Below are 26,184 nucleotides of genomic sequence, written 5' to 3'. Positions count from 1 at the left end.
AAATGTGGGCTTGTGTGTAGATACATATCAAAACGGTGCCATCATTTGACCTGGTAACAAGTTTTTAGAAACTTCTGGTTTAAAGGATCGATTTAAAAATTTTACCTTTTTACATTTTCTAGAAAAGGCTTCAATGATACTTTTTAAATTTGGTTTTTTCATTGCTCACTTACGTTTATATGAACTTCTCCAGGAAAATGCATGTTAAGGATGTCCTGGAAAAGAAATGGGTTAAAGTTAGTGTCCTTTCAGGCCCACTCACGTGTGGAATATTATTACAAATAAATAGGGCGCCACGGTAGCCGAGCGGTTAGAGGCGAGACCTGCAAAGCTAACATGCATTTTGGTACTGGGTTCGATTCCCGGTCTTAGGCCTTTGATTTTATTTAATCGTTAATAAAAGAAATTTACAGTAAAGTATGTTTGCTAATCGCCTCCGTCCACGACACCTAATTGGTAGTTGGACGTTAAGCCCCGCCTGGAAAAAATAGGCGACTAATTTACTACTAACTTGCTTACTTAGTTATTATTATTATTATTTGCACAACATTGTAAATTCTTGATAATTTTATTATCTAAGTTTTGGTCGGAGAGACCAAAGTCATGTGCCTGTTGCCCGCACAGAAAAAAAAATTAAAACTAAAGCATTTATCTGGTAGCTGATAGGCTAAGAAAAATGTTTATGGTAGTAGAAGAACAATTGGGCCATTGTGAGATTAAAAGCGACGGTTTTGAAAGGGAATTTGTGAAAATAAAGTAAAAAAGTTATACGATATACAGCCTGCTGAGTTAATGTCGGTAATATTCGAGGAAAGAGGCCATAGGCATAATGCAAATTAATATTATACTATATTAATTTTCGTAGTTAAATTAAGGTAAGTAATGTGCAAAATGGGGTAATCTAGGGACCTTCCACCTGGTTGCTTTTAGGTCACTGGTGAAATCGTCAAGGGAACTGGATAGTACATAGCCTTGCTTTGTAGCCGTCATTAAAAATTTAACGTCCATTACACTGGTTGAAGCCGGTGAGAGTTGCGGCGTTGTTGAAACTACGCAACCATGTTACAGCTCAATATTTCTTGAGTATTTCTCTGTTATAAGCTAATATTAACTCTTAAAAAAGCTCAAATATTACCATATAATAGAAATTAATTTATTTTCTGGCTAAGGAAAGTATTTACATCAAACTAATACCAACCACCTCGCAAGTACGCTATCTTGCACTGCATTTAGTTAATCGACTATGTACTTGCAACTCTTTTGCAAGACTGAAAGGATAAGAACTAAACAGACGCTATATACAAATACAAATTTCAGTACAAAAGGCCTATACATTGAAATAAATATTTACAAAACATCTCAACTTTATTTATGACACAGATACATAAGTACTTTATTCAGTTTTTTGAAAAATAAGATCTCAAATAATAAATTGATTCTCTTCGCCCATCTTTTTCTATATTCATCTTATATATTTATAATTACCTTGATAGGTCTGTTTATGCTTTAATTAACTGAACAAAACTGTCAAACGTTAATATTGTAAAGTTTTTCCTTTATCTAAAGGTAAAGTGGCTGCCACTAGTTATTAATATGTGGGTTCGATAAATAATAAAACTCACTAAACTTATATGTAGTAACCTGGTTTATTAACACATTAACATTTACTAGCAACTATTGCTATTCATTACGTTTACCATTTACAACAGTCACAACAGTTTACTGTTACTTACTCACTGCGTAAATACACCACAAAACTGTTCCACGACTGACTACTGGTCCGCACTGCACTGAATTGCACTAGTCTCAGCTGCACTAACAAAGCTCTACTCACTAACCGCCCAACTGGCTAACTCTACTGACTAACTCCACTCACTGGCTAACTGCCCAACTGGCTAACTCATGAAGAACTACGTGACACTGACTCTCTCAAACTGTCCATCACCAACTGTCTCTCCAACTGTCCCTGTCTCCAACTGTCACTACTCACTCCCACCTGCGACTGTCTTACCCCCACTCCCACTGGGGCCTCTCCTTTGGTTTTTACACAGTGGTGGACCGTTATAGGCTTCGGTCACTAAACTCCCAGAACAATCCAGCCCCTTTCTTCTCCGGCTCAGGTCGTAAAATTCGGCAATCCCCACTCTCATCAATGTATGCAATATAGTGACATTATAATAATAGTTGTTAATGATGAAAACAATTTATTTGCAGTCCCTGGGGTTATTTACTGATAAATAATTTTGTATAAATATAAACATGGAATGCTCCATGAAGTTAGTTCGTGGTGAATTCAATATAAGTTGAATCTCAGCCAATTTACAATTGCGGCAAAGATGTTACACCGCTGTTTAAATAATCATACCCAAATATAAATTTACATATACCATGTTTAACATTATGTACAAACATATAATGTTTAATATTTAATGAGATAAACTCGGTTACTCTGTGGAATGAAATGGTTTTTGTAACTTTATGTTAAATTCTCCCTTTGGATGCACATAAATACTTGAATTTATTTGGCAAACTATTAGATTATTACATACTAAATTTTGGTCATAAATTCATATAACTTCAAAGTCATTTTTCTGTTGAAAGTTTCTAAATCAATTTTAATTGGTAAAAATATTCGAGATCCTGTTAAATTAACTTTTTAGCAATTCGACTGTATTCTCATATTTCATATTATTTAACCTAAATACAAAAATCTGGTCAACACACTTAACGATTTCCTCTTACCCAAATTTTAAACTGTTCAAATTTTACAATTCTTCAATCTTAGAGTTGTTGAAAAATATATCATTTTAATTTAAAATATGCAGTTTGCGAAAACTTTCTTTCTGTAACTATGCAGTTTAGTCCTGCACAGTAACCTTGCGTGGTTATCTTTATTTTGGTAGGCTGGAGCCGTGGTTAATGTTAGTAAAACTTCTCCTAACTAAGTCCTCCGAATATCGATTTATCAGTGACATTGTAAAATAATACTGTTCATGAAAACACGTTGCAGTGGTCTCACTGTGAAAGGACTCCTTTTGAAATTGAAATTTAGCAAAGAAATCTAAATAAAATTTGTTCAGCTTTTGACTGGAATGCTGGAAATGATTTTTAAGTAAAAAACTATTTTTGGAAATTATCAGTAAAATTCCCATCATGCAACCTTGAAGAAAAATTACTCCACATTAATCTTTTTATGAATTGAAGAGAGACCGATTCTATTAATTATTAAATGGATCACGGAGTGGTCCAGTTCTCCAAGGATTATTGTACCATCCCCTAGGTAATCTAGTAGGTAAATCCTCTCTTTGGAGTCCCAGTAGTTTCAGTTAAAAAAAATTTTCGTTTTATCAATTAAAACTGTCTCAATTGGCCATGACTGCTATTTAGGTTAATAATGTTTTTAGTTCAGCATCTTATTCAACTGCATAGCATTTATACTTGTATTTGTGGCATAATTTAAACTTCAATATACAGCAATAAATAGTCATTACTGATGCCTTCATTATGAACAGCAAAGATATTAACTTTTCTTTAGAGACGCTTCGCAGCTAGAAACAAACTTCCAAGTTATAATGTGCGCTAAACCTCAAGGTGCTAATAATAAATAACTGGGCGAATAATTCATCATTTAAACTTTGCTAATCACCCAGTCATCAACAATTCGTGCCCTTTATGTCAAATAAATAGTGCGGTCCGCTATTAATTTACTCTCATATCGGTTTTATGCCTGAGCGAATATTTCTTGCGTATAAAACATTTTTGCTAATAAATCTAGTCTATGTTCATGCCAGCTGGCTCATCACTCATATTGTTGGGCTGGTCAATAATTCTATGGTTGGCTAATGAAGGGCGTCAATATACATCCATTCACCAGGATATATCTACTGGTCAATTTGTTTTAAAACTTCGACTTAAAGGGTTCTTCTGCTCTAAGGTTGTAGTAAGAAATAGCGAGTTCTTTTTAAAGTTTAAAACTCGTTAAAAACAGTACCTAACTGCAGTAATTTAATGCAGTTCTTTTAACACGCGGAGAAAAATACTCTTTGTGATGTCAGCGCACATTTTCTTGGAAGATTTAAATTTAATCTTCTTGCAACCGCGACTGATGATCGAAAAGATCTCTTGAAAGAGAACAAGAGAAGATGGATTCTACTTAGAAGAAGCTTTTTATAATTCCATTAACTTCCTAAAGTTTGTGTGTGTTCGACTTGGTTTTTATTGAAAAGTTGAAATTTCATGTCACGATCGCAAGAACCAATCCTTTACCAACTTTAAGAATTAAAAATAAATTTAAAAATACTAATAAAATATATTGAAGGAAGTTTTACAGCCAGTCAAATACAAATGTGTCTAGAAGGGGTAACTTGAACTGCAACGACCCACAACACCCATGCCAACGACATGGTGGCCAATTTTCCCAGATGGGTGTGTCCGACTTGCTGGCCACTGCAATATGTAAAAAGCGGCACAACATGTAAATATCCAATTTTGTGTGTTTCTATTTCAATATCAGCACTTCGCCAAAGTTGATATTTCATGTGGGTCCCATGTTGCCAAACATCTCTTGCCAATAAAAATTATAAAAAATACTATAAATTACCACTGCTTTTGTTTGCTTATTTTATTAGATTATTTCGTTGATTGTTATGATTGTTCTAAATTTTGTTTTCCATCTTTTCGGTGCGTTCTAGTTTTACTTAATCTTTTTTTTAAAAAAAATTATTTGATTATTAAACTGCACAGTTTTGCCAAATGTAATACAACTGTTCTGAACAATAAATAAATAATGAGGGGAGAAACTACCCAGTGGTAAAATTCCACTTAAGAAATTTGATAGTTTTAGTCCCTTAAATTCATTCAAGCAAATCACGTAGCCTTTGGCGTTTTTTTGGGATTCTAGGAGGATCGTCTGGAATTGATCGATAAAAGAAGCAACAGACTTAAGAATTCGAATGTCCAGCTAAGGTGTTGTGGAATTTTCATGGAAGATTTAGGTTACGTCAGTCAGGAAAGGAATATCAAAGTCCTTATGGTTCGGTTGGATACATAGAAGGGAGCATTGATAATTGTGTGGAGAATTTTTTATTACAAGGTTTTGCTTTCTTAGAAGATTAGACCGCATCACAGGTCCATGTTGCTTTTTTTTTTTTTGTAAAAGAGACATCTATTCTTTAGCGATAGTCGAAGGATCCTGTAACCTAATTGTTGGATTTTTAGTTCCTAAAATATTTGTAGTCCCATTTCTGCAAGGCCTCGCCATTTTACCGTTACATCCTTAATCCTCTGTTCTAAAACAAAATTAAATAATAGAAATTAAAAGTTCTCTTCAGATGTTTATTGAAACTTGACTAAATACTGAACAACAATAGAACGTGACGCCCTGCTAGTTGAACGAAACAGACATCCTAAACAAACAATACTTATTGGATTATCATGGTCCACTAAGGCATCCCCCTCCTTGCCACGAAAATAAGTTTATCCTGACTGTACTGAGTGGAAGTAATACTCAGTCTAACTGTACTTACCTCCAGTCTAACTACCTGTTTTGTGGAGATGACCTCTGTTCCACACATACAGATTCTAGTTCTCTTTAGGGGTTTTTACTAAGTTGTGGTTTTATCTCTGGGGAATGCTAGCATGATCACACACAGATAGCGTTCTCTAGATTTCTATTTATACTCTGCTCTTATTCTAAAGATTGCTGGCTGTCAACATCTATAGAATAACAATTACAAGGTTATATAATTTTATTAAATTTAAAAAGTTTATTGCTTCAATTTAAAGCTATTTAAATTGCTATTTAAAGCTATTTTATTGCTTACAGACTCTCCTCGATGTACTAGAATCGACTTCTCCATAATCTCAGTACACTCCTTTATCCGAAACCGTCTGTTGAAACGTCTCTCCACTCTAGGTTATTTGGTTTTTAAACCATTCTGCCGCGAGATCCTTTCATTCCCTAAAGACCCAAAGGAATTAAACTTAACCGTTTCTTTCTCCTTTAACTGCTGGTTTTTCCTATCCTTTTCCACCTGAAAATGATATCCTTTATATCATCTTGCTACAAAAAGTTTCATTCACATCCCTCTGTAACTTACTAATCCATTCATCAGATCTCACCGTCACACTCTTCCTAGCCATTCTTTCGCCGTTTGAAGTAACGCTGGCCGTGTGATTTCCTCCGACATTGGAGATCATTAATTAAATATTACTTTTGGAGAGTCACCACTGGGTAATGACTTCTTTTTCGTCTCTGATGTCAGCTGATTTACCTGTTGCAGGACTCTACAGTTGTAAACAACAAATTAAAACCAAATAAAATAAAATAGTTTCATAAAACAATTTGCTAACGTAGTAAAAGGTTACTTAATTCTGACACTTTATTGCGATGAAGAAGTTCTAATTTAAGACAATTTTGTTTCTTTTATAGGAATTTTTACATTTTTTAATTAAGTACCTACAAAACCGGCGATCAGATTTAATAGTAAAACAAAAAATGCAAACATCAAGGAAAAAATGGTTGCTGGTCCCGGCTCTAACGAGTCAGAAACAGGCGATCAAGCACAAAACTGGACGAACTCTCAACGGGTCGTTTTCAGTTTAAAAACACATGCATGCCATTTTCCTGGCAGAAGATTACCTGAGAAGGTTGTTTTAGAAAGATGACGAAACGGCAAATTTCGATGGGTTTATACGAGGTGTGTTCAAAAAGTAACGGGAATTTTCGTTTTTTGAAAAAAATATTTATTTATTCATCTACATTAATATTGTCGCCTTTAAAGTAGTCCCCTTCGCATACAATACACTTGTGCCAGCGCTTTTTCCAATCCTCGAAACACTTCTGAAACTCGATCTTTGTGATAGCTTTCAGCTCTTTCAGCGATTCGCTTTTAATGTCATCTATGCTTGTAAAACGACGGCCTTTTAATGTTCTCTTTATGTTTGGAAATAGAAAAAAGTCACATGGAGCCATGTCTGGCGAATATGGAGGCTGGGGCATCGTTAAAGTTTTGTTTTTGGCCAAAAATTCACGAACAAGCAATGAAGTGTGAGCAGGTGCATTATCGTGGTGCAAAATCCATGAATTGTTTTGCCACAAATCCGGGCGTTTTTTTCGGATTGCTTCACGCAAACGGCGTTGAACTTGTAGGTAGTACTCCTTATTGATTGTTTGACCTTGTGGCAAGAATTCATGATGCACTATGCCATTAAAATCGAAGAACACAGTGAGCATAACCTTCACATTCGACCGCACTTGTCGAGCCTTTTTCGGTCTTGGCGATCCAGAATGCCTCCACTGGGACGATTGAGCCTTAGTTTCGACATCATATCCGTAAACCCGTGTTTCGTCACCTGTTATAACACGTTTCAGTAGATCCGCATCGTTGTCGACTTCATTGAGTGACTCTTGAGCAACTTCCATTCTCCGCTGTTTTTGTTCGAAATTCAACAATTTTGGAACAAATTTTGCTGCCACACGTTTCATACCCAAAACATCCGAAAAAATTTCATGGCATGGGCCAATTGATATGGCAACATCATCAGCGACTTCTCTGATTGTGATTCGGCGATCGTTCATAACCATTTCTTTCACTTTTTTCACGTTTTCATCGGTTGTTGATGTGCTTGGACGTCCAGGTCGTTCGTCATCTTCAACGTTTTCGCGGCCATCTTGGAAACACTTATACCACTCGTAAATCCTTGTTTTACTCATAGCAGACTCACCATATGCCTTTATTAACATTTCACACACTTTATTACACTTTATTTCATTTTTTACGCAAAATTTAATACAAATTCTTTGATCCATTTTTTTTAACAAACAAAAATCGCCAAGCTCGAAAAACACGTCTAACCTTAACGGCTGCCACTTAAGAAGTAAACAATGAATATTACTGAAAATTTTATCGTACTTCAGGGGCATGTGTACCAACATAATAAAAAAAAAAAATTTACAATCAGACTCTCCAAACCCGCGAAATTTAAAAATTCCTGTTACTTTTTGAACACACCTCGTATAGCTTCGAGATATAGTATAGTTCTTCAAAGGGGTCGCAGTGGCGTAGGCCTTGAGGCCGCCCTAGTTTAATCTATCTATCTATCTATCTAGTATAGCTCTTCCTGGGTTTGGACCTTCATATTTGCCCTGAAGTCCCTCATCAAACTCCTAAGACTAATTAAATCGCCCGGATTGGCCTAACCAGTCGGTTCCAAAGTAGAACCCTCGTGGGATTTAATCTAATTACCATTACACTATTAATGAGAATTAAATACGTTGTTGAAACTGCGAGTTACAAGAAAATCGCTTGTTCAGAAAATTTGAATTTTCTGAAAGAGTTTTCACCAAGAAAGATGAAAGTTTTATTCTCAAAGTTGGTTCACTAAGTACTCCTACACAAACGGTATAATTTATGAAAAGGTGATTGAGTTCTTTTACCACAACTTATGGAAATATCTTTTAAAAGTTTCTCTGAATATATTTAAGAAGGTTCCGGAGGAAGGAGGCGTGAGTACTTGGTACTTGTTTCTAATGTGCTATTTTGGTGCCTTGTACGTTTCTATAACGGAGATAATATTAATGAAAACATTTTTTTCCCCTTTTCCTTTTTTCTTTTCGGTCATTACGCCAACGCGCACATTCACAGAGCTGTGAGCTCGTGTGCTAGTTTGCATGTTTGAAACTGTATTTACTGTTGTAATATTTTTGCTCTTGTTCAGACCGCTGTCATTTCAATAAAACAAGCATCAGCCCGTCGAACTGATCTGTTCACAATAATGGTCCGTGTACACCACTCGCAGATTTTTTTTTTTTTTTTATACTATATTGTACATATATTTTATTTTCATGAAATGTATGTATTTATGTGGGTGAGCAAAAATTTCAGCGAGATGGAAAACTGATTTTGGCTATTTTTACCAGTGTTAACTTGATGTTTACAAATACACAGCGAGGTAGATATAAATCATGGAATATGTCTTTTTTTTTATAACTACAAAATGCATAGAACATGGAAGCTTGGAAAAACATTCATGGGAAATGTAAGCATAAATAAAATATAAATATTCTGAAAGAATAACAAATGGATTTACAAATATTATCACAAATTTTATAAACAATAATAATGATTAGTCAGTAGGTTGTTTATAGTACTTCATTATAAGTTCAAAATTTGATATTTCGTTTATTTTAGATACCATCAGAGATAGTGACATTAAATTTTGATTCTAAGCGACCAAAGAAGCATCTAAAATTATAATTTTGATTTAAAAATTGCTCCCAAAATACTTGAAACTTCTTTGACGCTGCAAAGTATTTATCACTTTTATACTAAACATTTATCCGGGAAAACATGTTAAAAAATAAGGGCGATGTTTAATTCCCTCTAACGTGCCATTTTAATAAATATATTATTCTAATTTGTTTGTTTCAATAGTGATAAGAAATTAAATACTTGGTAATAACTCAAACGTTGACTTACATTTCCCCTTTTTTATTTAAATTTTTGGGAAATTCTCTAGAAACTGGTAGAAAAGAGTTTAGTGTACATCTAAATACTGTTTTAGTGAATTTAGGTTAGACCTTGGAAGTAAACCTCCGAACTGCCCTAAAGAGTACCTAAGTTCAAAGAGCGTTTAGAAGGTGCCTTAAAATCGCGCCTTTTGGAAATTAGATATATTGTTGTTTAAATGGCTCATTTATAGGAAAAATGCGTCACAAAATACCATGTATACCATAAAAAAAAAAAATGACGTAACATATCTAAAATGCATGAAATATGTAGACCATGGGAAAGTTTGGAAACTCCCAATGTAATTTCCATGGCTTGAAATATCAAGTAGCCAGTGTAATATGTAAATTTAATGTAGATTTTTTTTCTTCTTCTTCTTTTTTCGCCAAAAGTTTTCCGTATGATTATTTTTTGAATTTTCTTCTCTATTTATGAACGGCCAGGAGTACAAAGTTTGATCGCATTAATGTCATGCACCAGCAAATATATGATAAATATTTATTATATAAATTTATAAGCCTGTAAAAAAATTTCTTAAGTTGGTAAGCATAAAATGTGAAAAAATTCAGATTTCACTGATGAGATAAATAATTCCAAAGAATTTATTTATTTATAAATTCAAAGTTAATTACGGATCACCCGATTGGTAGGATTTTATTATTTTAACATAAAAAAATCCTTTTTGATATTGTTTTTATTGATTAAAAGGGTAAATGGAAGTTTTATGTTTTCGGAGTGTCTAATTATTTATTCAGTCAACACTGAGAGCCATCTCTTATAGCTCATTATTCATTGATCTCACTTGTAATAAAACTTTCAAGTATCTCAGGCTGCCAATGGTGTCTTCATTAAGAAGTAAAGACTCGATTTGAACAGGTTTCCAGTAATTCAATAAGTTTATTTAAATTAAATAGTATTTTTTGGTGAATATCGAGGTGCGGTGTTAAATAAAAACAACTTTTTTGCTTTATACCAACGTTTCGATAATTTTTACTACCTTCTTCAGGGTCTGTACAAAAGGAATATTACACTAATATAGATAAAATTGAAAATCAAAAAAATAAATAAATAAAAATTATTTCTAAAACGTAAAATTAAATAGATAGATAAATATAATTTGGAAAGACTTACATTATAAAAAAAGGTTTGTGAAGTTCAATGTAGAGCTACGAGTATATCATCATAACTGTTAAGGAATTCACGGAAAAGCAGGTTTATATAGAGGTAAGGGAGGTGAGTAATTTGTTAAGTTACTGTTTGAAGAATGTTCTTGTAGAAATTTGAAAGATTGTTCGTGTCTGTCCTAAAGTTGATAGATTTTTGTTGTTTTTTAATGTGTATCATTTCTAATATGTTCCGTTTGTTTCTGTTGGTGTTAGTTGCAAGTATGGAAGTGTTGTCAAAGTCAAATTCGTGTTGTAAGTCTAGATGGTGTTTAGTTAGAGCAGATAAGGTATCATTAGGTTTTTTAGTTTTGCAGTCGTGTTGGTGTTGGTATAGTCTCTTGTTTAGATATTGTGATGTTTGTCCGACGTATGTGGCATCACAATTTTTGCAATTGATTTTATAAATTACATCTGAACGGAACAATTTTGGTGTAGGGTCTTTTAGTTATGTGAATAAGGTATGTAGAGTGTCCTTAAAAGCTGTCGAAATATTATGTTTTTTGAATATTAATGATATTTTTTCTGAAAGGCCGTGGATAAAAGGTATGGAAATAAACTTTGCTGGTTGTGAACTAGAATGTGATATAGAATGTTGTACGGAAGTGTCAATGTCAGTAAGAGAGAGTTGATTGGTGACTTGGTTCAGTATTTTTTCAATTAAGTGCGGAGGATAACTATTATTTTTGAAAATGTTAAAAAGTAAATTTTTGTTTTGGTCATGAAATGAGGAATGGCTAAGGAGGAGAACTCTTTTTGAAAAGGAGCGAATGAAATTAATTTTTTGGTTGTATCGGTGTTCAGAAAGTTTGTGTACAGACCCTGAAGAAGGTAGTAAAAATGACCGAAACGTTGGTGTAAAGCAAAAAAGTTGTTTTTATTCAAGACCGCACCTCGATATTCACCAAAAAATCATCTATCGACAATGGTCGAGAAAACCAAAACCATCATTAAATAGTATGTTAACATTTTTGTCCCTTTTTCAAAATATTACATTAACGTATATATACTTTATTTTTTAAAAGATTATTTAGTCTTTTAGTAAGAACGTTTTTACTCTACAACACTAAGGGAAATATACTCTAAGGAACTGGTTGAAGTATATTTGCAACAAAACAATGAACTAAAACATCTACCCAGAAATAATTGGCAAGGCAATTCACTTAAGGTTGTGCGTTCGTTCTGTATAAATTGAAAAGCTGTTTTACTGAACATTCTATGTAAGGTGTAGCTCGATATACTATTCTCTCTTTCTATTCATATGTAGTAGTGGCCTTCAATATTCTTGCCTTCTAAAAGTTTCTCGTTCATCTTCTAACTGCTGTTGAATGCCTAATATGTATTATTAGCTTTCTGTAAGAATTTATAAGTTCAATTTAAAAGCATTTCTCTTTCTACAACTTGTTTCTTCAAAACCACAACACAAGAAAATTTATGAGATTTTAGGAGATGAGAGTTATAGCCATGGTAGTAAGGTTAGTTTCAGAAGATCCTCAAGGTTTTCTATAACATCAAAGATCAGAAGTATAAAAGATGTAATCAAAAGCGCTGCAGAATATCTTCTAAAACTCGGAACAAAGACATGAGTGCGAAGAACATGGTTGCTGGAAGAACCGTTTGATAAGTTTGTTTGGACGTGAAGTCCCTTAATTTGTGTCTTAATGAAGTGGTATCTAAAAAAAGAATGTTCGCAAGAGAGGTAATTTGGGATTAGTAAATAAATAATCGTTTACTTAATCAAGGTGGCCGAGAAAGAATACCGATGAAGAAATTACCATAAAATCCTCAAATGAAAGAGTCCTTAAAATTACTAGGACAGGTGGGAAGTGAACAGAAAAATATTCTTTACAGTTTAAACATCACGTTCAAATGAACATTCGCTGCAACGGACCTTCTAAGAACAACTAAACCAGTACCGTTTATATTGAACTATCACAGAATAGTATTCATCCTCTAAACATTCCTTAAGGGTACTTCGGTTTAATGGACACTTTGAAGAGGAAGATTCACATTCACTCGTGAATGTGCACAGTCGCGAGAAGATAGGGGAAAAGTAATATAGTAACTGTGCCGAAGTATTTGCCGTGTTAGTCAAAGAGGATTCGAGTCTTCCAAATCGTGAACGAACCAAACATAATTGAATACTTAATTTAAATTCAATTCATAGTAAATAAACAATAATAAGTTAGTTTATAAAGGCCATAACATCCCCTGGGTATAGGCAGATATTTCAGCTAGTCATAACGAATTTACCTAATTATATCATTAAACAGTATGCACTAAATGCATCATTAAAACTGTAATTACAGCTGAGTACCTCGGGAATTATAGTTGTGATGTTGGATAATATAGTGTAATGGTGAACGTGGCCCATATTTTAATATTCAACCTCAATAATGTGGCAATAATCAATATTTAATATCACTTTAAATATGGAGAATAGTAATGGTTTTTTGCAATTATTTTGAACGATTAATTTGACGTAAGATTGACATGAGAAAAAATACTTCCAAATCTCGCGCCCTCCACTTTGGGAAATATATTCTTTTAACAAAATTGTACAAGTATGTTTTGTTAGACTCGTAAAAAGGTGGAAGCAAGATAGTTTGCCTGCTGTGTACATCTCGTCAGCTGGCGTAGGCTGCCGTTGTACCAGGTGTACTACCACATTCACCTGAGACGCATATATCATTCCAGATAGACGGTTTTTACTCGGCAAATTGTCAACTCATACACAATACTCTAAGTCTGTCTTAGTTCATTTAGTTTAAGTTTCAAAATTTTACTCTCCATCTACTAATGATATTCATAACATTGCAAGGCACGTTCCTGCACGGGGTTATTTACTTATTAAAATTCCCTAATTTGAAAGTTATTCTACGTTTTGATACCTACGTCAAGCTTCATTCTTTTTGCATTCTACCGTAGGTAACTTTCATTTGCGAAGCCTTCCACTACTGAAGTTCCCAAGACTGGAGTGAAATAGTCATTTAAGTTTTTCCAGCTGCAATTACTACATTTTAAAACTAAAACAAATTAAGTTAACCTTCCAGAGGGCGCGCCCAAAAAGTTACAAAAACCGGGCGCGCGTATCTTTTACAGATAAACTTTGGTATTTTTTATTTTTTCTATCTATAGAAGAAATGAAATTAATTAAATAACATCTGTAATTATAGTAGATAGGATTTGCCGATTCTGGCACACCTAAAATACAAAATGGCGGCCATCCCCTCCCCCTCCCCCACCCCTACCCCCACCCCTCCTTATTGACCAATCATCGATTTCGACGACCACTTAGGCCACGCCCCCTACCCCCACCCCTCCCCTTTTTGACCAATCATCGAACTCGACGACCACTTAGGCCACGCCCCTACCCCCACCCCTCCCCTTTTGACCAATCATCGAACTCGACGAGGGCTTTAGGCCACGCCCCTTCCCCCACCCCACCCTTCTTAATCGACCAATCAGCGAATTCGATGACACCCCTTTTACCCCCACTCCTTCCCCCACCCTTATTAATTGACCAATCAGCGAATTCGACGACACCTCATTACCCCCACCCTAGCCCTACTCCTATTACATGACACCTACCTTTACCCCCACCACCTCTAGGTCGTCGTATTCGTTGGCCTCTTAAGCTCCTCCTACAAGATGGCGGCTCTCCTAACAGCTGTAGTACACAAGATGGCCGACCTCGTACCAGCTGATGACCACAAGATGGCGGACCTCATACCTCCACCCCCCTCGCCCATTGATAGACAGGAGGGGATTTTTTTTTTTAATTATTTTTACTTACCTGGGATTCGATCCTACAACCTTCGTACTGATAGACACGTCATCTGCACCAGTCGGCCACAGTGGTAGTCTCGCTTACTCTAGTTTTGAATGTTCTCTTATGTTTTAACTTGGAATTATTTTTTAAAAAATCTAACCCCCCTCACCAAGAATTTTTTTTTTTTTTATTTAAATTACCCCCACTATCACAAAAATATTCAACTTAAATAAAAATGGATAACCTCACTTTAGGTAATAGAAAAAATTATTTACTTACCCCCTCCACCTGGCTGCTTCCGCTGCTGATGACGCGACCTACACTCACTGAAAACTAAACCCGAACTGACACTTGGACTGCGATACTAGCATTAACCCCCCACCACCACAATTACGTCACACTCTAACTAGCCAATAGAATTGCATCTTTTTTTCCAAATGATTACCTCTCTGGACAGGTCTCTGTAGCAAGCCACCCCCTTTCCCTTCCACATCTTTTATCATACCTGTTAATTTATATATATGCCAACATAGCTGAACATGCTCCAACAAGTCTGGACATGTAGCCAGCTGTTTGAACAGGCAAGTAAAAATAATGATGACTCATACCATTGTCATATCCTCAACGAACACAAACATGCTCCAACAAGTCTGGACATGTAGCCAGCTGCCTCTTTCGCTTTAACCGTTTTTTTTTTTTTTTGTTATTATGAAGTTAAAAGTAAATTGAACTTTGAACTTTCATATATCTTATTATTTCCGTTTACCAACTATACAAACCTGTATGAACATATCGTTATAGTCTCAATAGGATGACACGTATGATTAGCTGAACATGCTCCAACAAGTCTGGACATGTAGCCAGCTGCCTCTTTCGCTTTAACCGTTTTTTAGTTAGCCAATAGAATTGCGTGCTTGTCTTCCCTCTCTCTCTCTTACAAGTGTCTCTCTCTCTAAGGTGAATCATACCTCCCACCTTTGATGCAGGACTCAACCTGTCCGTTAACTTCATATATGTTTCTTAGAAAAACAATATTTTTAAAACTGAACTTTGCCCTTATTAGCTTTTATTGCTTTATAAATAATAAAACTTTGACTCAACGAGCGCAAACATGCTCCAACAAGTCTGGACATGTAGCCAGCTGCCTCTTTCGCTTTAACCGTTTTTTTTTGTTATTATGAAGTTAAAAGTAAATTGAACTTTGAACTTATTAATAAAATATAAATAAGTTTTAATTAACTTTTCTTTATTTATCACATAATTTGTATATGGCTTAATATTGCTCAACTTGCATGTCTGAGCTTGCCCTGTTTGAATTGGTCAGTAATTAACTGATATCTCCCACCCTTGGGTATGACGTCACTTATAGTTAGCCAATAGCATTTCATGTTTTTACTAATAATCGATTATCATAATCGATTCTTCTGATAATATAAAAGTCGCTCCGAATTCTGCTGCGGTCATACAGTGTTTAGTGTTCTTAGTGTCAACAGCTTTTCCAGCGTCTTGCCTTCTTTGAACTGTAAGTACTTTTTTTATTAATTTTTAACAAATATATATATATTCGTTTTTTTTTATTACTTCACTTCTTTGTATTTCATTTTTATAAGTTTTCAATTTTAATTTCATTTTATATAGTTAATTCTGTTTCTTGTATATATTTCTTTAGTAATATCTTAGTCTAGTTTATATTCTTTATTCATTTTTATTAGTAATTTTGAAATATTCGTGGTTTAAATATATATATATTTGTAGTTATTATTTTGTGTTACTCACTATTTGAATAATGATGGAGTGTCAATATTGTGGAAAAATGTTTTTACGGGGGGATTATAAGGAACGTCATGAACGTGCTTGCGCCGCAAATGAGCAATCTCGTCGATGTCCTAATTGTAGAGAAAGTTATTCCTCAAGAAAAACGATGCTTGCTCATTTGCGTCGCTGCGGTACTGAAACACCAGTCATGGCAAAACGAGCTCGTATTGAGGCAGCTCAAGGCCATTTGTACGAAGTGGAGTCAGCCTTTGGGAGGACTCTTCGAACTTTTTTCCTTCCAAGTTCCGGGGCAGTCGACGCAATGGAATTTCTAACAGGTCAGATAGAAACATTGCGTCGTCTGCTTCAGGAAGTAATGGCAGACAGCGATTCTCCCCTCAAATATAACTTGGTCTTGGAGGCGACCTTTGAAAGCATCAAAGGTGAAACTTGTGATCGCGCCTTCAAGACTAAGAATAAAGTAATTTATGAAGACTCCTCCATAGACGATTCTCTTAATGAGAGCTTCAAGAAGATTGTAGTAGAGATGGAGGAGTCAACACTAAAGGGGAGCGGCTGGTGCCTAAAAGAGTTCGACGGAGTCCTCTTAAAAGTAAATAAATTTACCCCTCTCGGCGGCTCCAGCTTCATTCCCCTTCCTCCTCACATTGCCAACAAAAAGGCTGTTATTAATGTTCAAAATACGGATGACCGATGTTTTCAGTACGCGATACTCTCTTGCTTCATCACACAGAATCCACAACGCGTTAGTAAGTATGCTAATATAGAGCACAGGTACAATTTTGACTGCATTTCCTTCCCCACTCCTCTCCATGAGGTGAAAAAATTTGAAAAGTACAACAACATCACGATAAATGTTTTCACCCTTGGAGAGAAAGGAAACGTGTACCCTCTAAAAGTGGTAAAGCAGGAGAAGGAAGACCATCGCGATCTCCTTCTTCTGACTTTAGAGAATGGCCGAAGTCATTACACTTATATTAAAGATTTTGATAGATTAGTCGTCAGTCAAATTACTGCGCATGGAAAAAGGGTACACGTTTGCAAGCGGTGCTTTACCCATTTCAACATGGATGGTGAAAGCATCGCCGAGCGGGTGAGGGAACATATGGAGTATTGTGGAGTAAATAGACCGACCCGGATTGTATTGCCAGAATGTAACGACGATGGGACCCCTCCAAAAATATCTTTTACAAAAATACAAAACCAAATGAGGGTTCCCTTCGTCGTTTATGCTGATTTTGAGGCAATTTTAAAAAAAATGGATACAAACGGAAACAATCTGGGCCGGTCATACACAACTCCCTACCAGAGCCACCTTCCTATGAGTTTCTGCACTTATGTGAAAGTGGCAGAAGACATACGCCACTGCCTTCCTGCCGATTTTCCTGCGGAACCTTACATCTATACGGGTGAAGATTCCGCAGAGAAATTTATGGCTTACGTAAAGGCGGTGGCCGAGAAGGTGGCTCTGGTATACTCCATTAAGCGGCCAATGCTACCCCTGACACCATCTCAGCTGGAAGACTTTAAACGGTCCCCAAAATGTCACCTCTGTAATCTTCCCTTCAATAGATCCGATCCTAAAGTGGCGGATCACGATCACATCACTGGTGTGTATCGTGGTCCTGCTCACAATTCCTGCAATATCCTTTACCGCACTCCTCGTTTCCTTCCCGTCTTCCTCCACAATCTGAGCGGCTATGACGCCCACTTTATTGTTCGCCAGTTGGGGTATGACTCAAGTCGCATTGACGTCATCCCCAACAGCGAAGAGAAATACATCTCATTCAGCAAGCAAGTGGGCGCTCTAACCGTCAGATTTGTGGACACCTTCCGTTTCATGTCTTCTAGCTTAGATAGGTTGGCCAAGAATTTGCCCAACAATAAATTTATAGACACGGGCAAATTCTTCCCCGCCGACAAGATGGATCTGGTCGTAAGAAAAGGAGTGTACCCCTATGACTACACAGATTCGTTCGAGAAACTTAGGGAGACGGTTCTACCCCCTAAGGAGGCATTCTATAGCACCCTTAATGAATGCCACATCTCGGACGAAGACTATCAGCATGCCCAGTCAGTTTGGGAGGCCTTTGAAATTAGAACCCTAGGGGGGTACAGCGAACTCTACCTTAAGGTAGACGTAATGCTCTTATGTGACATCTTTGAAAATTTCAGAGATGTTTGCATAAGAGCATATTCGCTAGACCCTGCCTGGTATTTCACGGCCCCAGGACTGGCTTGGGATGCTATGCTGAAGTGTACAGGGGTACAATTAGATCTACTCACTGATTATGACCAGCTCCTGATGGTTGAGCGGGGCATTAGGGGTGGCATTTGCCAGTGCAGTCTTCGCTATGGTAAAGCTGATAATGCTTATCTGTACCCAGATCGAGATCCTCATAAGGAATCTAGCTACATTGCCTACCTAGATGCAAATAATTTGTACGGGTGGGCAATGTCAAATCCACTTCCTTACGGGGCTTTCGAATGGGTATCAGATCCGGATACTCTAGACTGGGGCAATATGCAGGAAGATGGTCCCTTCGGGTATATTGTCGAAGCCGATATTGAGTATCCGGCCGAGTTGCACGAACTGCACAACGATTTCCCCCTTCTCCCGGAGAATAGGGTGCCTCCGGGACAGGTTAATAAGAAATTGTTGGCTCCATTGACCAACAGGGAGAAATACGTTGTTCACTTCGTCAACTTGAGGCAGGCTATGGGTTTAGGTCTGCGGTTGGTACGCGTACATAGAGCGCTGCGATTCAGGCAGTCCCGTTGGCTTCGTCCCTACATCGACCTCAACACCCAAATGAGACAACAGGCGACCAACGACTTTGACAAAGACTTCTACAAACTAATGAACAACGCAGTATTTGGCAAATTCATGGAGGACGTACGAAAACGAACAAAAATAGAACTAGTAACCGACGAACGTAGAATACGGAAACTAATAGCGAAACCTACTTTTAAAGACAGGACGATCTACTCTGAGACGCTGACTGCTGTACATCTGGACTTTGAACAGATCACGATGAACAAACCAATCTATGTTGGGATGGCCATTCTTGATCTGTCCAAAGTCCGGATGTATGACTTTCACTACAGTACAATGCTGACCAAATACGGACCTGACAAACTAAAACTTTTATACACAGACACTGACAGCCTCATGTACTTAGTAAAGACGAGAGACTTTTACGAGGACATAACTACAATGATGGACGAGTTTGACACCAGTGACTACCCTGACGGACATCCATGTAAGAGCAACAGAAATAAGAAGGTGTTGGGGAAGTTCAAGGATGAAGCCAGTGGAGAGCCTGTCTCTGAATTCGTGGGCCTCCGCGCAAAGATGTACGCAGTACGCATCCGCGGCCTAGAGAAGAAGCGGGCGAAAGGGATAAAGAAGGCAGCCGTAGATAAAAAAATCACCTTTGATGATTATATGGCTGCCCTGTTCGAGGGAAAAGAGTTTACAACCACGTTTAGAACAATAATTTCTAAAGAACATAAACTCTTTTCCGTCGAACAGAGAAAAGTATCCCTTTCGCCCCACGACGACAAACGCCATCTAGTCGATCGTGTACATACTCTCGCCCATGGCCACTTTACCATAGCGGACTTGCCTGTGTAAAGTTGTGGATTTTTTTGTAAATATATATATTTCATATACTATGTACATGGTTACCTTGTTTAGAGTAGGTCTTTTTTTTTTGTTCTAGTCAATCTTTATTTATTAATTTTTTTTTTTAAACGTATTTTTGTAAATATTTTTTTCCATATATTATTATTTTTTGTAAATATTTTTTTCTATTTATTATTAGTATTTAGTATTAAGTTTTTTCTAATTAATAGTTTATTAAAATAAAAAAAAATTAAAAAAATTAATAAATAAAAAAAAAAAGGTGGTGGGTATTTTAGTTTAAGTTATTTTATTTTATGTAAATAGGATGTGTGAATGTTGGTGGCGGGTGTATGAATGCAGTGTAGATAGATTTCCTGTGCCATGTACATAGCTTAGTTATATATATACAGAAGCGAGAGAGCGTTCCTTATTAGTTCCCATCATGCGCTTGATAAAGCAACATCACACCCTCTCCGTGCAAAATCTTGACGACAGGGCCTCTTCCAAGAAATGCTCCAAACACGGTCAGCTTTTCCCAGATTCCATTAGATGTTTAATAAGTGGGCCGTCCAATTGTGGGAAAACTAACCTGATGTTGAGCTTAATATACGATCCAAAGGGGTTGAGATATGAAAATATATATTTGTTTGCAAAGTCATTACAACAGCCCAAGTACCAGAAGCTAGCTCAAATTTTAGAACCTTTAAAAGATATTGGGTACTTTGAATTTGAAGACAATTCTCAAGTTCCCCCACCTAAAGAGGCCCTGCCAAATTCAATAATTATTTTCGATGATATAGCATGTGACAAGCAAGATAATGTAAGAGCCTATTTTTGTATGGGGCGCCACAGTGGAGTTGATATATTTTATCTAAGTCAAAGTTATACTAGAGTTCCTAAGCACCTAGTGAGAGAAAATGCAAATTTCCTAATACTCTTTCGGCAAGATGAATTAAATTTGAGAAGAATTTACGATGACCATATCAATTCCGACATGGAATTCAAAACTTTTAGAAAAATTTGCCACAGGTGCTGGAAAGAAAATAGATTTGGCTTTCTAGTGTTGGACAAAGATAGACAGATTAATGAGGGAAGGTATCGAAAAGGTTTCGAAGCCTATATAATACCTTAACTATGTACTTGAAGATCATTGTTCATTGAGCCATGGAGGGGTCAACTAGTGACGTTGTAATGCGTGAAATAATCGAAACCAGAAAGGCGATTCAAGAAAAGTGTAATTTATTGAAGAGAAACAGAGAAGAGACCGATGAATATTTGAAAATGAAATATCAACCTTTATTGAGTCCATTGAAAGCATTGGTGGAAAAGCAGGAAAAGCCACCACTTGAATTAAAACAATCTCCTAAACCGGAAGTAGCTACTTGTGAAACACCCCTTCCACCTCCAAAGAGACTAAAATTTCTGAGGCTGGAATCGGCTACAACACCGCCGTCAAGATTTACAAAAACATGGCATGAAGAACTTTCAACCCCAAAGCGACCGGAAGTTCTAAAGTTATCTTCTTCTGCTTCTGCTGAAGCAGCCAGCCCGCTTCAAGAGGTACGAGAACAAGCACAAACGCCCGAAGGGAAGGAAATTTCAGCAAAATATTTGAAGGAAGTTGGAGACATGTCCTCAAAATATATCAAAAAATTTATTAAAAATGAGACCAAGGACTTGGATATGATATATGGTGTAGTTTATGACGGCCGGAGATTTAGTATTGGTGACTCAGTGGTCTCCATCAGCAAAGATATTCTATCTGTTGGTGATAATACCTATTTCGGCACACCAGGTCTTTTCGAGTTATTATTCATGACAAATCCAAACTTGTCTATGGTGAAAAAGACGGATTATATCAATTATAAGAGCATACTGCAACAGACGAACGCTCATAGAGAAGGGCACAGCCCTTCCGGACCAATTAAAGTTCTGAACACAAACATGAAATACAAGAATGTGATTTCAAAATTGTTTTCAGCAAAAAGGGGTGCTGGATATGTAGATCCTAACATGCTTGTAGATCGATTAAGAAGCTTACTTGGCACCAACAATGCCAGCGCGGAAATAAAAAGTATTGAAGCCCAGCTGAGAGATGGAGGTATAATAGCGTAGTGTGGACATGAGCAAGCTTCATTTCATCATGGCCTCTGTTAAGGAACAGATCGTTAACGAGTTGCACAGACCAGCAAGAAGAGTGTTCAAGAGAAGAGCAGTCCTTCTGAAGGGCTTGGATGACCTATGGCAAGCCGACTTGGTGGAACTAATACCCTACGCTAGATTCAATAAAGGCCACAAATATCTGTTGACCGTGATTGATTGTTTCTCCAAATATGCATGGGCGATCCCTCTGAAGAATAAGACAGCCCTGGAAGTGAGTCAAGCATTCGAGAAAGTATTAGCCGATCGGAAGCCAAACAATTTGCAAACGGATAATGGAAAAGAGTTTTACAACAAGATATTTGGCAAGCTGATGAACGTGAACGGTATAAATCACTATTCCTCCTATAGTAACTTAAAAGCTTCAATAGTGGAGAGATTCAATCGTACTCTGAAAGCGGCAATGTGGAAAAAATTTAGTCTCCAAGGATCGTACGACTGGTTAACCAGTATTAAATCGCTAGTGAACAAATATAATAATACTAAACACAGAACGATCAAAATGGCACCGGCTTCAGTACGGGGAAAAGAAATAGAAGAACAGCTGTTACGTGAAGTATATGCGAAGAAAACTTTGAAAAATGCCAGCATTCCCAAGTTCAAAGCTGGTGATCATGTACGCATATCCAAATATAAAGCGCAATTTGCTAAAGGCTACTGCCCTTCATGGTCTACAGAAATATTTAAAGTTGCTGAAGTGAAAAATACCATACCGATCACCTATCATCTGAAAGATTATAAAGGGCAAATGATTGCTGGAGGTTTCTATCAAGAGGAACTGCAGCTGGCCAAACATCCCGACAGTTACCTAGTGGAGAAGGTTATTAAACGGAAAGGTGATAGAATTTTGGTGAAATGGTTGGGCTTAGATAATTCACACAACAGTTGGGAGAATGTTAAAAATGTTCATATATAAAGCCAGAAACAACTAACAGCGATTCAGTTTATCATGAGACGTGCTAAAGATAAGAAGAAAAAGAAGAGAATCATCCCCACTCCTAGACGGATGGGTGGCAAATCTTCAAAATTGAGTGGAAAAGCTAAACGAATGCTGGATACGCTACCTCGCCTGCGGTTAAGTAATTTTGATCTAATTAAGTTGGCGAAATCAAATAAAATTCCTCATTTCAGAGGAGTATTCATGATTGATGAATTCCCAAAGAAACCTTGGAAAAATGAACGAGCCATTTTTAATTTGGATAGCAGTGTTGGCAGTGGTACTCACTGGGTTTGTTACAAGAAGAGAGGAGAATATGTTCAATTCTTCGATAGCAGTGGTGCCAATCCCCCTGCTGAATTTGTCCGATATGTAAAGGGAAGTCGAATTTCATGGAACAGGAAGCAGTATCAGAAAGTTGGCACTAACAACTGCGGTCAGCTTTGTCTACTCTTCCTGCTGGATGTCTTATAAAAGAGAGGCTCACAACTGAAGTTGGCCATTTGATCACTAGACGGAGATGGGTTTAGACTTTAGAAGAGGCGATAAAAGGACAGTTGCGGAGAAAAAGAGCATCATTCCAGTGAGAACAGTTGCCGAGCGAACATCGCTGACCAACAGCAGTATTCGATTTCTTCAGGCTGCAGGTTACTACGTGCTATCATCATCATGGAAGTGTTAGATTTGGAAGAGAAATGTCAGTTTGACAATTCAATCGAGTGCATAGAATTGCATTCCCATCACCCATATGCTTCTTCAAAACTACTGCCAGGCGATGAAATACGCATTAGTGTACAACATCAAGATCTATATACGCTACCCAGTCAAAGTTTGCTCTACTTGGAAGGCAAGTTTTTAAAGGAAGACGGCTCTGCAGTTCCTGTTTCATCTAAATTGACCAATAATGCTTTTGCATTTCTATTTGATGAAATAAGATACGAACTAAGTGGAGTTGAAATAGATCGAGTAAAAAACCCAGGAATAGCTTGTACACTTAAAGGGCTGGTTTCGCTTAAGGCAGGCTGCCAGTATGTTACAAACTGGGGCTGGTGCTATCCCCAAAGCGATGCTCTCAACATCACTTCAGCAGAAGGATGTTTTAATTTATGCATTCCGCTGTCATCGCTGCTGGGATTTTGTGAAGATTACCAGAAAATTGTGATTAATGTTAAACAAGAATTGATACTTGTTAGAAGCAGACAAGATGGAAATGCCTATAAATTCAACAGATTGAATGAAGAACAAGCGGTGGAGAGGTGTAAAATTGAAATTGTGAAGCTTTGCTGGATGCTGCCCTATGTAACAGTCAACGAACATCAGAGATTGGCTCTTATGCGTCATCTTAAATCTGCTAAGGTATTTGCTCTAAGTTTTAGAAGTTGGGAACTCTATGATTACCCTTTGTTGCCGGCCACTCAGAGGCAAATCTGGTCAGTAAAGACATCTAGTCAAATGGAAAAGCCCCGATATATCATTCTAGCTTTTCAAACCGGACGTGCTAATAATGTGGAAAGCAACGCTAGTCACTTTGACCACTGTTCAATTTCAAATGTAAAACTTTATCTTAATTGTAAAGCTTTCCCATACGGCGATTTGAATGTAGATTTTTCCTCTAACCGTTTTGCCATTCTATATCATATGTATGCTTCCTTTCAAATGTCATATTATGGAGAACAAATGTATCCTCTAAGTTCTTTACAAAATTTCAAAGAGAAAACACCCTTAATTGTAATAGATTGTTCTAAACAGTGTGAATCTATCAAATGTGGCCCGGTAGATGTTAGATTGGAATTTGAATCAAAAGAAATGTTCCCGCCCAACACCACTGCTTATTGCCTTATTATTCACGACAGGGTGGCAGAATATAATCCTCTAACAGGTATTGTACGTCGTATGGTATAAGAAGGCTTGAAGAGCTAGTTCAGTGTTCAGTATGGCTCAGACAGGCGTGCTGATAGCTGACTTCCAGTGCTTTGTAGACAGTGTAGGAGGTTATATTGTTAAAGAGCTTTCTCTATTAGACTATAATTTTCAATCAGTCAGACACTGGATATTCAAGCCACCTGTCCAACATAAACAATGTGAAAAAAGTAGAAGAACCAATTATTGGTTAGAAAATTATTATCATAAAATTAAGTGGAATGACGGGGATATTGAATATGAAATGATTAGAGATATTTTCAAGTTTATTGATTGTAATTATAAATTTGTGTTTGTTAAGGGTTATGAAAAGAAAAGATTTCTTTTACAAAATCTGTACAGTTGTTGTGTAATTAATTTAGAAGATTATGACTGTCCAAAACTTGATTCATTAGAAACAGCAGGAAATCATTGTATTATGCACAATACTTGTAAAGAGAAATGTACGCAATATCGAATTAAAGCCATCAATTGCTGGCTCAACAGTAAATTTGGTTGGAATGAGACGGAAATATTTTTGCCTTGAAGAACGAATGTGGTCACTGGCGAATGCATTGAGTTGCACACAAACCTGAATGTTGGTCACTGGCGGGGTGTAAAATCCCCGTAAACCATGAATGGATTTGTGCAGATTCTGTACAATGTATGAATGCGATTGATGCAAGGCAGCTAAAATTCCAACAACCATTAAAATAAACTGATTCGATAGCAAAACATTTCTTATTTATTTCACTTTAATGTACTAATTAGAAGTTAAATATTTTATTTGTATTTGAAGTTGATTTTTAAGTTTTTATATATTTTTCTGAGGTATATGTATCTTTTAAAGTTTTATTTCAATAAATGTATTAAATTAAATTATTGCTTTATTTTTCAAGTATTCCTTTTATTATTATAAAATTATTAAAAAAAATAAAAAAAAGTTTCTCGATGACCTCCACCTTGACGTGGTGAGGAAGCTTAAGGCGGAAGCCGAACTAAGAGGGGCGCATATCCAAAAATTATTTAGTTAAAAAAAAAAAAGAAAAAACTAAGCTGCAGCTTGTGCACGTTGAGGATATGACAATGGTATGAGTCATCATTATTTTTTACTTGCCTGTTCAAACATGTTGTGCAAGCGTGTTAACATTTTTTAAAAAGTAAGTTTTTAAGTCTCCAAAACATTCAAAGTTTTATTATTTATAAAGCAATAAAAGCTAATAAGGGCAAAGTTCAGTTTCAAAAATATTGTTTTTTTCTAAGAAACATATATAAAGTTAACGGACAGGTTGAGTCCTGCATCAAAGGTGGGAGGTATGATTCACCTTAGAGAGAGAGAG

General features: G+C 36.5%; 1 protein-coding gene and 1 long non-coding RNA gene across 5 annotated transcripts in view; one reads left to right on the top strand and one right to left on the bottom strand.

Annotated features, from left to right (window-relative positions):
* LOC141451336 (acid sphingomyelinase-like phosphodiesterase 3b) overlaps positions 1-26,184 on the top strand; it is a 267,887-nt gene that overhangs the window by 164,408 nt on the left and 77,295 nt on the right. The window lies entirely within an intron of this gene.
* Positions 1-26,184, bottom strand: part of LOC141451337 (uncharacterized) — a 56,243-nt gene that overhangs the window by 2,542 nt on the left and 27,517 nt on the right. For 3 of the 4 annotated variants that reach the window (XR_012456693.1, XR_012456692.1, XR_012456691.1), the window contains exons 4-7: positions 6,121-6,285; positions 5,823-6,032; positions 5,526-5,715; positions 106-215 (exon numbers count right to left, since the gene is read on the bottom strand). This is a non-coding gene — a long non-coding RNA (uncharacterized lncRNA). The remainder of the gene's footprint in view (positions 1-105; positions 216-5,525; positions 5,716-5,822; positions 6,033-6,120; positions 6,286-26,184) is intronic. The other variant, XR_012456694.1, reaches the window with a different exon arrangement.

This window comes from Rhodnius prolixus, unplaced genomic scaffold (genome assembly GCF_049639745.1).
Source record: "Rhodnius prolixus isolate KJV_2025 unplaced genomic scaffold, Rpr scaffold_8, whole genome shotgun sequence".
Taxonomy (NCBI): Eukaryota; Metazoa; Arthropoda; class Insecta; order Hemiptera; family Reduviidae; genus Rhodnius; species Rhodnius prolixus.
The sequence above is the reverse complement of the archived record's forward strand: the minus strand, read 5'-3'. Positions and strand labels throughout refer to the sequence as shown.